Source organism: Salmo salar, chromosome ssa07 (assembly GCF_905237065.1).
Source record: "Salmo salar chromosome ssa07, Ssal_v3.1, whole genome shotgun sequence".
NCBI classification, from domain to species: domain Eukaryota; kingdom Metazoa; phylum Chordata; class Actinopteri; order Salmoniformes; family Salmonidae; genus Salmo; species Salmo salar.
The window spans coordinates 25,206,021-25,222,474 of NC_059448.1; the positions used below are offsets into that span (position 1 = coordinate 25,206,021).

The following is a 16,454-nucleotide window of genomic DNA, read 5'->3' on the forward strand; positions in this document are numbered from 1 at the left end:
AAATACATTTAATCTCAGTTTTTCACAATTCCTGACATTTAATCCTAGTAAAAATTCCCTGTCTTAGGTCAGTTAGGATCACCACTTTATTTAAAAATGTGAAATGTCAGAATAATAGTTGAGAGAATGATTTATTTCAGCTTTTATTTCATTCATCACATTCCCTTTGGGTCAGAGGTTTACATACACTCAATTAGTATTTGGTAGCATTGCCTTTAAATTGTTTAACTTGGGTCAAACATTTTGGGTAGCCTTCCACAAGCTTCCCACAATAAGTTGGGTGAATTTTGGCCCATTCCTCCTGACAGAGCTGGTGTAACTGAGTCAGGTTTGCAGGCCTCCTTGCTTTGTTGTCCTTAAGCCATTTCGCCACAACTTTGGAAGTATGCTTGGGGTCATTGTCTATTTGGAAGACCCATTTGCGACCAAGCTTTAACTTCCTGACTGATGTCTTGAGATGTTGCTTCAATATATCCCCTTAATTTTCCTACCTCATGAAGCTATCTATTTTGTGAAGTGCATCAATCCCTCCTGCAGAAAGGACCCCCACAACATGATGCTGCCACCCCCGTGCTTCACGGTTGGGATGGTGTTCTTCGGCCTGCAAGCCTCCCCCTTTTTCCTCCAAACATAACGATGGTCATTATGGCCAAACAGTTCTATTTCTGTTTCATCAGGCCAGAGGACATTTCTCCAAAAAGTACGATCTCTGTCCCCATGTGCAGTTGCAAACCGTAGTCTGGCTTTTTTATGGCGGTTTTGGAGCAGTGGCTTCTTCCTTGCTGAGAGGCCTTTCAGGTTATGTCGATATAGGACTTGTTTTACTGTGGATATAGATACTTTTGTACCTGTTTCCTCCAGCATCTTCACAAGGTCCTTTGCTGTTGTTCTGGGATTGATTTGCAATTTTTGCACCAAAGTACGTTCATCTCTAGGAGACAGAACACGTCTCCTTCCTGAGCGGTATGACGGCTGCGTCGTCCCATGGTGTTTATACTTGCGTACTATTGTTTGTACAGATGATTGTGGTACCTTCAGGCATTTGGAAATTGCTCCCAAGGATGAACCATTTTTCTGAGGTCGTGGCTGATTTCTTTTGATTTTCCCATGATGTCAAGCAAAGAGCCACTGAGTTTGAAGTTCGGCCTTGAAATATATCCACAGGTACACCTCCAATTGACTCAAATTATGTCAATTAGCCTATCAGAAGCTTCTAAAGCCATGACATCATTTTCTGGAATTATCCAAGCTGTTTAAAGGCACAGTCAACTAAGTGTATGTAAACTTCTGACCCACTGGAATTGTGATACAGTGAATTATAAGTGAAATAATCTGTCTGTAAACAATTGTTGTAAAAATGACTTGTGTCATGCACAAAGTAGATGTCCTAACCGACTTGCCAAAACTATAGTATGTTAACAAGAAATGTGTGGAGTGGTTGAAAAACAAGTTTTAATGACTCCAACCTAAGTGTATGTAAACTTCCGACTTCGTTATTGTTATGTAATTGTCTTGATACTTTCCGATTTTATTTATTCATTTTCACAAATGTATTTAGTAAATATTTTCTTAACTCTATTTTTGAACTGCATTGTTGGTTAAGGGCTTGTAAGTATGCATTTCACTGTAAGGTCTACACCTGTTGTATTTGGCGCATGTGACAAATCAAATTTGATTTGATTTGAAGCAACCTCATGATGGGTATAGGGAAAATTCGAGTATCATATAGTAGCCTAAACCATAAATGTTACATTGAACTGGGTGAATGCTGTAATAGAAATAAGGCCATGCTCATGAAAAAAAATCATCCTCCCTCATCATAAACGACACTGACCGCCACTGGCGTACACGTGTGTGAAACTGTCACACTTCAATAATGCAACAACTGTATCAATTCAGTCACTAGAGCGCTGCACATGAAATGTATGTTCACACTACCACTTGTTATAATTAAAGGGATACTTCGGGATCTTGGCAATGAGGCCCATCATCTACTTCCCCAGAGTCAGATGAACTCATGGATACCATTTGTATGTCTCTGCGTGCAGTTTGAAGGAAGATGCTAACTAGCATTAGTGCAATGACTGGAAAATTATGAGTATCTGCTGCAATGACTGGAACTCTATGGGTATCTGCTGCAATGACTGGAATTAGATACCCATAGTCTTCAAGTCATTGTGGTAGCATGCTAGCAGATACCCATACTTCCAGTCATTGCGCTAATGCTAACTAGCATTGGCTCACAAAACTACCTCCAACTTCCTTCATACTGCATACATAAAAATGGTATCCATGAGTTCATCTGACTCTGGGAAAGATGATAAAGGGCCTCATTGCCAAAATCCCGAAGTATCCTTTGGTGTTGGCACCATCAAACCAACCAACGAAGCCCCTACCTGGCTTTCAGCACTGCTCCTGTTGCTAGGCGACGATGGCACAGGTGATGATGTCACCCATCTGGAGCTTGGAAGTAAATCCAGCAAACTGTTCAACAGAGTACCCAAATAACATAGCACCAGGGTTCTAGAAATCTAGAACTAGAACCAGTGAGGTTTTAAATCCACAGTTTTTAATTCCAATATTCCAATATGTCCCATTCCTCCATTCTAAGCCTGGTTCAGGTAGTTCCATTCTGTGCCACTACAGAACATTCCCACAGCTGCCTGACATAGTACACCAGCACCAACGCACAGTGCATATAAATAGCACCAAGCAGACTAAGTGACAGGCAGGCAGACAGACAGTCAGGCTAACATGCAAACACTGTGTACTGTAGTGTAAAGACAATCCTACGGGAGGGATACTGACAGATACAGGTATTTACACTTCCTGGACTGTCACCAGGCTTATGCTGATTGGACACCAAGCTGCCAAACTGGTTCATGGGAATTTGTCCCTTCACTCCCCTGGGCATGTCTTCGCCCAATTCCTATTTAACATGTAGGCGTGTGTGTATATGAACCACAGCGGAATGGGCCATTGCAAGTGTTTTCTGTCTGTCTGTGCAGGTTCGTCTTGTTTGTCAAGCTTACCAGTGTTTGTCCTGTCAGCTCCTGTCTTTTCCCAGCCTCTCTTTTCTCGTCCTCCTTGTTTTTGACCCTTGCCTGTCCTGACCCAGTACCCGCCCGCCTGACCACTCTGCCTGCCCTGACCCAGAGCCTGCCTGCCGTCCTGTACCTTTGCTCCACCTCTGGATTACTGAACTCTGTCTGTTCTTGACCCTGAGCCTGCCTGCCATCCTGTACCTTTGCTCCTACTCTAGATTATCGACCCCTGCCTGCCTTGACCTGTCGTTTGCCTGCCCCTGTTGTTACAATAAACATTGTTACTTCACACAGTCTACACTTGGGTCTTACCTTGATACCTGATAGCACGAACTGGCCATGACTGACCCAGCAGACTTGGACCAGCTCCACAACGTCATCGCACAAGGATTTGCTTCGCGGTCTGATGGAAGGCATTGCGGGAGCAATTCCGGGGGTTGCCTACTAGGCAGCCTACCACGACGGTAACTTCCCAGCCCCTCTGTAACCCAGCTGGTAGCAGCACCATCACCCCGGTTTCCCGGGAACCCCCGTTACCTCCCCCGGAGCGCTACAATGGAGATTCCAGAACCTGCCGGGCCTTTCTCTCCCAGTGCTCCCTCTTTTTCAAGCTGCAGCCTTCTTCGTTCCCCTCGGACCGCTCGAAGATAGCGTACATTATTAAGCTGATCTCCGGGAGGGCACTCGCCTGAGCCACGGCAGTGTGGGAGCAACAATCCGCCGTCTGCCTCAGTCTGCAGGTATTCGTGGTGGAGGTGAGAAGTTTGAAGCTCTGGTGTCCGGGAGAGAAGCTGCCAGGAAGTTACTCCAGCTTCGGCAGGACACCTTCAGTGTGGCAGACTGTGCGGCGGAGTTCCGCACGCTAGCAGCGGAGGATACCTGGAACCCGGAAGCGCTGTTCGACACATTCCGACATGGATTATCGTAGGAGGTAAAGGATGAGCTGGCAGCCCGAGAACTACCAACAGATCTTGACTCACTCATCGCTTTAACCATCCGGATCGATGGTCGGCTACGGGAACGTAGGAGGGAGAAGAGGTCCGATTGCGTTCCAAATCGCTCACTCAGGGATCCCACCTTGCAGCTGATGAACTCCGGAAGTCCCCAGCGTCTACGTTCCCGAGAGGATCCAAGCTTACCCGAGTCCCTCCAAGAGCCTCCAGAGACTGCCAATTCACCTCTTCCCGAGCCGATGCAGCTCGGCAGGGCTAGGCTGGCTCCAGCTGAACGCGTACGCAGACTTGAGACCCAGAATTGTCTGTATTGCATACTGCCGGTCATTTTGTGTCTACCTGTCCCTTTAAGAGACCTAGCTCATTCGTTGGAGTGGGTACACTGGTGAGTCTTAAAGATAATTGTTGGGAGACACGTGATGCCGCGGAGCTGAACAGACGTTGACAAACCGAGCTCTTGAAATGTATCCTATTATTACCTAAATAACAACGTTGAAACAATATTCTAACATCGGCTGATAAATTGTCAAATACTTACCTTCCCAAAGAGCCATGGACCTCCGACCGAGAGGCAAGAAGGACGACCAAAACGTCGTTGAATCCCAAGACAACGATAACGCCACAGCTAGCAAGTTTAGCATTAGCCCTCATATCTCAGACGACGGTTCCAGACTATTGCTCTCGGCAGCCTCGCAAGACATGCTGGCTACTCTCCTCCGGGAAATTCAGGATGGTAACAAAGGTCTTTCTATGAAAATTGACAAGAATTCGGCTGAACTCCATTCTTCCATCGACGACCTGAAATCCTCCATGAATGATCTCCTTCTGAGAACGACTGAGGCCGAGATGCGCATTAACACAGTTGAGGACACCGTCGCTCGACATGACCAGGTTCTGATAGAACTGCAGAAGGATAATGCCTACCTCAAAAACAAAGTAGACCAGATGGAGAACCAGAGCAGATGCAGTAATATCCGTGTGGTGGGATTGAAAGAGGGCCGTGACCCGGTCCGCTTCTTCACTCAATGGATCCCGGATGTCCTAGGCATAATCAACTTCACCAAGCCGCTGGAAATCGAACGCGCCCATAGAACATCAGCGCCGAAACCCCGGCCAGAGGAGCCCCCACGTGCCGTTCTGGTCAGGTTCCTCCGTTTCCAAGACAGAGAGAAGATACTGCAACTCGCAAGAGCCAAAGGGGACATCACCTTCGATGGCAAGAGGGTCAGCCTTTTCCCGGATATGAGTGCCGATCTCGCCAGACGTCGCAAGCAGTTCAGACCTGCCGCCAAAGCACTGAAGGAGAAGAACATCACCGGCTACCTCATCCACCCCTGCGCGGATGAAAGTTCAGTACAAAGGCCGATGCCATATCTTCAACACACCGGGAGAAGTATTCACTTTTCTCAAAGAACCGAACCGCGACTGAAAAACGGTCTCTCTGGGGGATAAGATCCAATCTGTTTGTTTTCTCTTATCTGGACTGATCTGCTGATATCGGATCCGTCTACCCCGCTATCCGGTCGCTATAATTGATTTGTACATTTTCAACTAACCGTTTTCCCCGGGGTGAGTTCTATTACATTTACAGGAGACTATATTTTGGTTTAGTCAATATCCACTGGACGAAGCAATAAGTGGGTTTAGGCCCACCGCTTCCCCCCCATTTATGTTTCTCCTCTCCCGAAAAGAGACTCAAGCAGCCCTTACCGTGGGCAGTAATTATTCAGCCATAAATGCCTATTCACAACGTTTGTTTTCAATTTAGAGAGCTTGCAGGTTTTAGTTTACGCCAAGGTTTAGCTAGTAAGAGTAAGGTGGAAAGCGAGCAGCAACGTATCTACAAGTGTATTCATGTTTGATTGTTGGGATTGTTGTTTTAGTCTGACAATCGGGGTGGGTGGGTTTTTTTCCCCCTTTTTTTCCATGTTTATTGTTGTTTCCTTCCTAAAGAGGCACATAGGTCACTTCTGTGTTCAAACCAAAGTTGAAACATTTCCTGACTATTTACATATGAGAGATTTCCATTCGGTTACATATTTCAAACCCAACCTATGCTTAATCCACTAAAATATGTCACATTCAACGTAAAAGGCCTTAACAACCCGATTAAAAGGAAAAGAGTCTATACATACCTTAAGAAATTAAAGGCCGATATTGTGTTTCTACAACAAACACATCTTACAGCCAGCGAACACAAGAAATTGAAGAGGGAATGGGTAGGACAAGTTTTTGCGTCCTCTTTTAACTCCAAAGCAAGAGGAACTGCAATTTTGATAAGTAGACACATCCCCTTCTGCGTCAACAACACCATCTCTGATCCCTCGGGCAGGTTTGTTTTGGTGCAGGGGCATATGTTTTCAGAGTCTTGGACCCTGCTGAATATTTATGCTCCTAACTTCGATGACCATATGTTTATACAGAATGTCTTCCTTCAGGTCGCTCAAGCACCACCAGGATGGCTACTGGTTGGAGGAGATCTAAATTTTTGTTTAGATACAGTCCTTGATAGGTCCTCGGATAAACCCTCCCTTCTTACCAAAGCCGCCAAGCTCACCATGTCATTCATGAAAGATCTTAATTTACTAGACATCTGGAGACAGTTGCACCCACAGGATAGGGACTACTCTTTTTATTCACACCCACACAAGACACACACACGCATAGATAACCTTTTACTATCGACCCAACTGTTTCATAGAGTGTTAGATATCGAGTATCTCCCCAGATTGCTTAGCGACCATTCTCCTCTGGTATTATCAATCTCCATTCCTAACAAGGTAAACGGAGCATATAGATGGAGACTAAATCCTACACTCTTAAAGCAACCAGAATTTTGTGCATTTATCAAAGAGCAGATCAATATTTTTACTTTGACAAACAAACCCTCCGCTCCTGACAGTTTCATTCTTTGGGACACATTGAAAGCCTATCTGAGGGGACAGATCATTTCCTATACTAAAGGGTTGAAGAGAAAATACGGTGCGGAACTGAATGTCCTTGAATCTGAAATCTCTGAGCTGGAGAAAACCTACCAAAGAGGCCCGACTAAAGATCTATATAGGCTTTTGGTAAATAAAAAACTGAAATATAATATTCTGAACACATATCAAGCTGAGAGGGCCATCACTAAATCAAAACAGCGTTATTACGAGCTTGGAGAGAAAGCTCACAAAGTACTGGCATGGCAACTGAAAGCAGAGGAAAGTAAGAGGACAATTAATGCTATAGAAACCCTTACTAATGAGATATCTTTCGACCCTACCGAAATTAATAATACCTTTAAGAAATACTATGAAGACCTCTACACTTCCCAATCAAGCGATGATCTGTCGGAGATCGACTCCTTTCTCTCCTCTCTCAACCTCCCATGCCTGTCAGAGGAAGACGGAGAGCGCCTGAGTGAAAACTTCTCTGTTCCTGAATTGGTGGAAGCCATTAAATCCTTACCTTCTAATAAATCTCCTGGGGAGGATGGCTTCCCTCCAGAGTTCTATAAAGAATTTAGGGAGCTGTTGGTCCCCTACCTCATGGAGGTACTTAAAAAAGCCGGGGAAGACAACTGCTTTCCAGAGTCTTTCTCTCAAGCAGTGATTACTGTAATCCACAAGAAAGGGAAAAACCCGCTAAAGTGCGCCTCCTATAGACCAATCTCTCTCCTTAACACAGATTGTAAACTGGTCACCAAGATGCTATCTAAGAGACTGGAGTCATGTCTTCCCCTGTTGGTCAACCCAGATCAGACTGGCTTCATAATTAATAGATTGTCCTCCAATAATCTCAGAAGGTTCTTTGATATAATTCACCTTGCTAACAAAAACAAAATACCTAGTGTCGCAGTCTCCCTCGACGCTGAAAAGGCCTTTGATAGGGTTGAATGGCCATACCTCTTTCGCGTCTTGGAAAAGTTTGGTTTAGGTACCGTTTTTGTAAATTTGATAAAATCACTCTACAAATCTCCTAAAGCTAGGATTGCTACCAATGGGATTACTTCCTCCTCTTTCCCTCTCTATAGGGGGAACAGACAAGGTTGCCCAATTAGCCCCCACCTCTTTGCCCTCGCCATCGAACCGTTGGCTGAGGCTATTAGATCGTGCCCTGACATACATGGCTTTGAGGTGGGCCCCCATACCCATAAACTATCACTCTTTGCGGACGACCTTATCTTATTTCTAACAAACCCAGAACACTCCCTCTCTCACTTGCAGATCCTACTACAGTGTTATAGCTCTTTCTCTGGATATAAGGTTAACTTCGATAAAAGCGAAATCTTACCGCTGTCTGTCTTTGACCATCAAGCACAAGTTTCCTTTTCGATGGTCGCCTCTGGGCTTCACATATTTGGGCATAATGGTGGATGGTAACCTGAACAACCTCTATAAACTCAATCTGGCCGGCTTGTTGCAGAAGGTGGAGGGTGACCTGTGTAGGTGGATGGACTTGCCTCTCACCCTACTGGGTAGAATCAATGTGATTAAAATGAATATCCTGCCCAGATTTCTATATTTGTTTCAATCTCTCCCTATCCCTGTGCCCGCAGCATTCTTTTCCTCTCTTGACAAGCTGACCAGACGGTTTATCTGGCATGGCAAAACCCCGAGGGTTAGCCTGGACAAACTGACCCTGGATTACAGTCAAGGGGGCTTAAACCTCCCCAATTTTAGAATGTACTACTGGGCTGCTCAGTCTAGGTTTCTGGCTCAGAGGTTTGACAATGGTCCCTCCCCCTCATGGTTGAACATTGAAAAGCTTGAGATGAATGATGACACGGGGGCAGAATTGTTTTACAAATGGGACAGAAAATCTATAAAAACCATCACAGACAACCCTTTAATCATACATTCTGTCCTGGCATGGTGTAAACTGCATGAGCTGTTTGGACGAGGGGGATTTCTCTCCCCTAAAACCCCTTTATGGAACAATAGATTGATCCCTATGTTTTTCCAGAATAGTAACTTTAGACCATGGTCTGATAAGGAGATCACTCTTCTGGAACACTGTTATGAGGAGGGAGTTCTTATGTCTTTTGAACAGCTGAAACAGAAATACCACTTGTCTAACAGGGACTTCTTTAGCTACCTACAACTACGAGACTTTATTAGGGTGACTCTCAAGGGACAATGGAACCTACCTAAGATGTCACCTGTTGAACAATTCTGCCATGCAGACCAACCACTACTCAAGACCATTTCCCGTGTTTACGATGCTCTAATGTCAGTACTAACACTGCCTGAGCTAGATAAACCCCGACTTAGATGGGGAAAAGATCTGGGTATTGATCTTGATGAGGGCCTATGGAGTGACCTATGCAGGGATGGTGTTACATCCACATTGAACTCCAGATACAGATTGATCCAGTTTAATTTCCTCCATCAGCTCTATATCACCCCATCTAGACTGCACAAGTTCAATCCTGATATCTCCTCCCTATGTTTTAGATGTGGCTCAGATGAAGGAACATTCCTCCATTCCACTTGGCAGTGTTCAAAACTACATGGTTTCTGGCAGGGGGTATGCGATACCATATCCTCAATCCACGGGGTTGCATTCCCTTTAGACCCCGAGGTCTGCCTACTGGGTAACTATACTAACACCAATCTTAGGCAAAGTCATACTATAAAGCTAACAGAAATATTGCTAGCGATTGCCAAGAAATGTATTGCCTTGAAATGGAAATCGGATTCCCCCCTACCAGTGGCAATGTGGCTATCGGAAGTTAATAGTTGTATCCCACTGGAGAAAATCACTTACTGCTTGAGGAATAAGTTGAAGACATTTTACAGAATTTGGCAACCTTTTATTGACTATATGGAGAATCTCCCCCCACACCACATTGATTGAATCTCTATATAATTCTTATATAATGTTTCACACGTAATGTATAATATGTAGCTTACAGCAGGTGACCATATGAATCAATGTCTCATTATTATTATTAATATTTATTTTATTATGATTTATGTATCATGTATGTTTTTTATGTATTATGTATGCCCGTATATATAATTTTTATTTTTTATTACGCTCGTCTGTTACCGTCACTTTGTCCTTTGTTGTCTAACATATTTTCACTTTTGTTTTGAATGTTCTTAATTGGAAAATGCAAAAATAAAATATTCAAAAAGATAATTGTTCTTCTCCCCTTACTCGCCCCCCTCTCCATGCCACCCTGCTGTGGGGAGACCAGTCCAAGTCTCTCCAGGTACTTATCGACTCAGGGGCCGATGTGAGTCTCATGGATGTTACCCTGGTGTCCGAGCTGGGCATCCCCACTCAACCCCTCTCCATTCCCATGGGTGTTAGAGCGCTGGACGGGCGCTTTATAGGCCGGGTCACCCACCAGACCACCACCGTTAACCTACGAGTGTCGGGGAACCACAGCGAGACGATCCAATTCCTGTTGATTGAATCTCTGGAGGTTCCCGTGGTATTGGGATTCTCTTGGCTCCAGCGACACAATCCCTCCATTGATTGGGCTACTGGTGCCATCGTGGGCTGGAGCCCGTCCTGCCACACTCATTGCCTGAAGTCAGCTCTGCCTGCACGGGGGCGTCTTCCTGGGGGCATGGAAATTGTCCCGGACCCCTCCGCCAGCTACGCAGAGTACCAGGACCACCGGGAGGGGTTCAGTAAGGCCCGTGCCACTTCGCTTCCACAGCACCGACCGGTATCCAAGAAGGTCAAGCCTGAGGCGGTGGCACGCCTCTATTGTGCTGCGGCTACACCCCCGGAAGCCGAGACCTTCACCCCCGTTCCAAGATCATTAGCTCCTTTGCTGTTCGTCCTCTGTTGCCCTGTACCCTCCGTATTTTTCCCACTTATTCTGTGTCTAGAGTCAAAACCATGTCTGACTGCCCCTTGTCTTCTGTTTCTAGGCCCATCACTCCCCCCCGTGCCATTGATGGCCAGCCAGCGTACACGGTAAGACGCCTCCTGAGGGCTCGACCACGGGGCAGGGGTTTCCAGTACCTGGTTGACTGGGAGGGTTATGGCCCGGAGGAGAGGTGCTGAGTTCCCGCTAAAGACATCTTGGACCCGGCCCTCATCCTGCCTGCACCTTTGCTCCACCTATGGACTACCGACCCCTGCCTGCCTTGACCTGTCGTTTGCCTGCCCCTGTTGTTACAATAAACATTATTACTTCACACAGTCTGCACTTGAGTCTTACCTTGATACGTGACAACGGGATGGTTTTTCAATACTGCCAATACCATTGAAACTATTTCTTTAAAGTTTTTCAAAACATTTAAGTATATTTGTAGCTACTTTTTAAGTAAATACCTGCAATGAAAAAAGATTGCATTCTTCATTTCACCTATCACATTATTTTATATTATGAAGCTTACAGTAGTTCCCCAGAACAGTTGAGCCAGTCACGTATTTGTTTGTAAATACACATTATATACAAAAGTATGTGGACACCCCTTCAAATTAGTGGATTGAGTAGAATATAATATAACCTGATTATGCCAAGGATGCCAGTCAGGGAATACACTACTGTTCAAAAGTTTGGGGTCACTTAGAAATGTCCTTGTTTTTGAAAGAATGCACATTTTTTGTCCATTAAAATAACATAAAATGTATCAGAAATACAGTGTAGACATTGTTAATGCTGTAAATGAATATTGTAGCTGGAAATGGCAGATTTTTTATGGAATATCTACATAAGCGTACAGAGGCCCATTATCAGCAACCATCACTCCTGTGTTCCAATGGCACGTTGTGTTAGCTAATCCAAGTTTATCATTTTAAAAGGCTAATTGATCATTAGAAAACCCTTTTGCAATTATGTTAGCACAGCTGAAAACTGGTGTTCTGATTAAAGAAGCACTAAAACTGGCCTTCTTTAGACTAGTTGAGTATCTGGAGCATCAGCATTTTGTGGGTTCAATTACAGGCTCAAAATGGCCAGAAACAAAGAACTTTCTTCTGAAACTCATCAGTCTATTCTTGTTCTGAGAAATGAAGGCTATTCCATGCAAGAAATTGCCAAGAAACTGAAGATCTCAAACAACGCTGTGTCCTACTCCCTTCACAGAACAGCACAAACTGGCTCTGACCAAAATAGAAAGAGGAGTGGGAGGCCCCGGTGCACAACTGAGTAAGAGGACAAGTACATTAGAGTGTCTAGTTTGAGAAACAGACGCCTCACAAGTCCTCAACTGGCAGCTTCATTAAATAGTACCCACAAAACACAAGTCTCAACGTCAACAGTGCAGAGGCGACTCCGAGATGCTGGCATTCTAGGCAGAGTTGCAAAGAAAAAGCCAGATCTCAGACTGGCCAATAAAAAGAAAATATTAAGATGGGCAAAAGAACACAGACACTGGACTGAGGAAGATTGGAAAAAGTGTTATGGACAGACAGATCTAAGTTTGAGGTGTTCGGATCACAAAGAAGAACATTCGTGAGACGCAGAAAAAATGAAAAGATGCTGGAGGAGTGCATGATTCTATCTGTCAAGCATGGTGGAGGCAATGTGATAGTTTGGGGGTGCTTTGGTGGTGGTAAAGTGGGAGATTTGTACAGGGTAAAAGGGATCTTGAAGAAGGACAGAAATCACTCCATTTTGCAACGCCATGCCATACCCTGTGGAAGGCGCTTAATTGGAGCCAATTTCCTCTTACAACAGGACAATGCTCCAAAGCACAGCTCCAAACTATGCAAGAACTATTTAGGGAAGAAGCAGTCAGCTGGTATTCTGTCTATAATGGAGTGGCCAGTAGTCACCGGATCTCAACCCTATTGAGGGAACAGCTTCACCGTATGGTACGTAAGAAGTGCCCATCAAGCCAATCCAATTTGTAGGAGGTGCTTCAGGAAGCATGGGGTGAAATCTCTTCAGATTATCTCAACAAATTGACAACTAGAATGCCAAAGGTCTGCAAGGCTGTAATTGCTGCAAATGGAGGATTCTTTGACGAAAGCAAAGTTTGAAGGACACAATTATGTCAATTTAAAAAAAGCATTATTTCTAACCTTGTCAACATCTTGACTATACTGTATTTCCTATTCATTTTGCAACTCATTTCATGTATGTTTTCATGGAAAACAAGGACATTTCTAAGTGACCCCAAACTTTTGAACGGTAGTGTACATGTAGTTATTACCAAGCATGAGTTCCCCACATAGCCTGTACATTGAATATATATTAACTGATCATGTACACCAACTTCGCAAATAAAGGTGTGATTCAGGTGTGAATGTCTGTGAGACATTCTTTATTCAGTCATATCCAATTCCAGTCTTTTTTTTTGGGGGGGGGGGGGGTTGGGGCGACACAGGATAGGTGTAGTATTTCATCAAATGAGAGATTTAATTTCAACCAGTAGAGAATGTGAACCAATTCCAGTAGAGAATGTGAAAAGCTTTATTGAAAGAAGTTCATTATCCAAGTTATAAATACGTAATATTAAAAATACAAGTTCAATATGTACTTCAATGCATATCTGGTGGGCATTATAAAAACAGAGGAAGAAAGATGAGGTGGGGAGAGAGGCGTGAGAGAAAGTGTAATAGACAGAAAGGGAAAAAGAGATAAGAACGGAGGAGCAGGGAAGACAGCATATGATTAATGAATTACAGTGCTATTAAACTTCATATTCTCTCAGGTCATCACAAGTACATTATAGTGTCTCTAACAGTGTCTCCTAACCATTCTTGGACCCCCAGTTGGCCAGAGGGTTATCTTAGAGTCGGTGAGGTGGTGATGACAGGACTGGGGGTTGGCATCCTCTCTCACACCAAAACATACCTGCAGAAGAGACAGATGGAGAGAAAATAAAAATAAACAAGGCTTAATCATGCTAACACTGTCAGTCATCATAATCATCGGGTGAAATGCAAAACTGACCTTGGATCATTAACTCTGGGATTACTACATCTCCATCTGTATTTCAATGCAAAGCACCTCTTTAATAATACTGCCTGTTGGCCTGACCAAGTGACATCTCACCTCTGATCATGCTGTGCCCTCTATGTGTCAGGCAGTTCAGAAGTGGTTCACAGACACAGCTGATCTAACCTAGAGGATTTAGGGAGAAGGGGTCGAAATTGTTATTGAGAAAATAAGGTAGTTAAAGAGACAGTGTTCAACAGCAATCTGTGTGTGTGGCTGCAGAGTACTTTATACTGAAAAACATGCAGACACACGAGGACAAACGATATAGCGTAGTTACTTAAATATAAATAATGGAGGGCCTTACTATTCTCCATTGTTGGTCCTCTTGCCTATTCTTTGAAGGTGGAAGGAGCCAGTTATACACCTGAGCCTGCTTACTGCACAATACAATACATCAATCAGATTGATACACAACTGTGTAGGTGTGGGTTGTAGGGTGTCTTATTGTTCACATTGTTTTCAATATGGGTGACTCTTAAAAGAGCCTGTTTTGTTTATGTACAGACATCACCCTTACCTGAACAGCAGCGTTAAATAAGGTAAACATTCTTTTTTTATATATAATTTTACCTGAATGGCACCCTCACCTAAGAAGTATAAATCAAAGGGAGAGAAACTTGGAATTGAATAACTGCAGTTGACATACCTAAGTAAATGGAAGAATAGTCTTATTGCAATGTGGGTGGCTCTTAAAAGAGCCTTTGGTTATGCATAGTGTGGTCTATGGTGTTGCCAGGGACGTAGGAGGTAAAGGCCTTCCCACACGGATTGCATCCAGTGCTGCATTGTTGGCCCCCATCCTTGCAACATCCTGCAGAGCAACAGACCTCTCCTCTGGCACACGGCGGCAAGCTGCAGATCCCCTCCTGGTCCTCGTGAAGTTATGCAGGACACAGGTAGCCTTCACACACGACTGAATTTCCCCACGAGGCAGTCCCAGGTGGCCCTGGCCACCCAATCGTGCAGTGTCCTACACGGTAACTGTAGGGAATCGTTTTGGAGGAATCTCCAGTTGCAAGATATCTGTAGGAATATGGAAGACAATGTCATTATTAGACTTTTACATCACCAGGTCATTGTGGATTACTGAAAGTATATCTCCTGTAATAAATCATGATAACATTGAATAGATAGATGCATGTGTAGAATGTGACAACAGAAGGATCATATCAAGGATGGCATCAAAAATGAATACATAAATACTGTTTGAAGCTTGATGATGAGTTGATCATTTAAATCAGCTGTGTAGTGCCAAGGCAAAAACAAAAATGTTTTTGTTTTGAGTCCCCAGGACCTGGACTCAGAACCACCGCTCTTCATTGGGACCTCTTCATCTGCATACAACAGGCGTTCAAAGCTCTCTGTAGCTGAGGACAGAAAACATCACAAAAAACAGACTTCCTTATACTCCAATTAGACAGCACTGAATATTTTGGTACTATTATCTCTGTCCTCACTTCTTTCTAGGGACTGGAACTACACAAAAGTACCTGCCCTATTCAGTTGGAGCTGCTATCCTTAGCTAGCTTCCTACAAATGCATTAGAATTTTTTTTTTTACAATGATAAATACATCACAATAGGTAGCTAATATGAAGTTAGGTAGCTGGTGATATTTAATTAACTTAGCTAACTAGCTGTATAGTATGTAAAGTTGTCTCGATAGCTAGCTATGCTAGCAACTCATTTGAGTTAGCCTCCACTGTAGCTAGTTAGCTAAGAATACGTCATTATTTTTACATTTTCAAAATGTATTTACTTACTTCAATAGGTTCTCCCGTTGACGATTGGAAACAGGGCAGCAATGTTTGTCACCAGAGCGGTTTAGAGCATATTACTATTTACCTGTGAAATGTAGAATGGATTAAACTATTTACCCATTTAATAACCAGACCTTATACAAAATGCTGAATTCTTGATGTACAACCGAACTGCTGCTATATGCTGCCAGCACCGCCACAAGGGTGCCACTCTGAGCGGCCGAAGATGCACGAGGAAATGTACAGCCTGCTAGTGTACACGGGCCGTTAAGTGGCCGCCTATGTCGGCAAATTGACAAGGGCGGCATTTTCTATGCTAAAGTGACCAAGACATACCTCCGACAACATATAAAACGTCACATAATTCTGCCCAACAACAATAATTGCTTTCAACAAGTGGCATATGGGCTTTTTAGCTGAGCGTTGATACCGGCCTGTGCCCACTCTGTCAAAGGAAGGGACGCAAAATATTTTGCTTGTCCATTCCCAGCGCTCCTCTCCAGGGTGCTGTTGGAGACGCATCGCTGCAGCGGTCCACCAACATTCCGTCAAAAACATTATCCAACATAAATCATGTAGCAGATACAGGATATGGTAAAAATAGTATGTTGCCTTTACTGTAGCCTACATGTTGGAGATAAAATGTATGACCGTCTTGAGAGGGACACTTTTTACATCATGCAGGTTTCTCCTCGATCAAATAGCCAAACCTAAATGGTGCCCAATCAAAAAATGCGCTGTCACGTTAACAAACAACACATCCTAAAAACAGGTCAGGTCAAAGTAAAATGGACAAT

The 16,454-nt window shown here is 44.0% G+C and overlaps 1 protein-coding gene across 6 annotated transcripts in view; it reads right to left on the reverse strand.

Annotated features, from left to right (window-relative positions):
* clcn3 (chloride channel 3) overlaps positions 1 to 16,454 on the reverse strand; it is a 75,058-nt gene that overhangs the window by 40,545 nt on the left and 18,059 nt on the right. The window contains exon 1 of one of the 6 annotated variants that reach the window (XM_014206961.2): positions 2,397 to 2,747. The exons of the other annotated variants lie outside the window; for them this stretch is intronic. The gene's annotated coding sequence lies outside the window, so the exon portion shown is untranslated. Of the gene's footprint in view, positions 1 to 2,396; positions 2,748 to 16,454 lie in introns of those variants that run through there. 6 annotated transcript variants of the gene reach the window in all.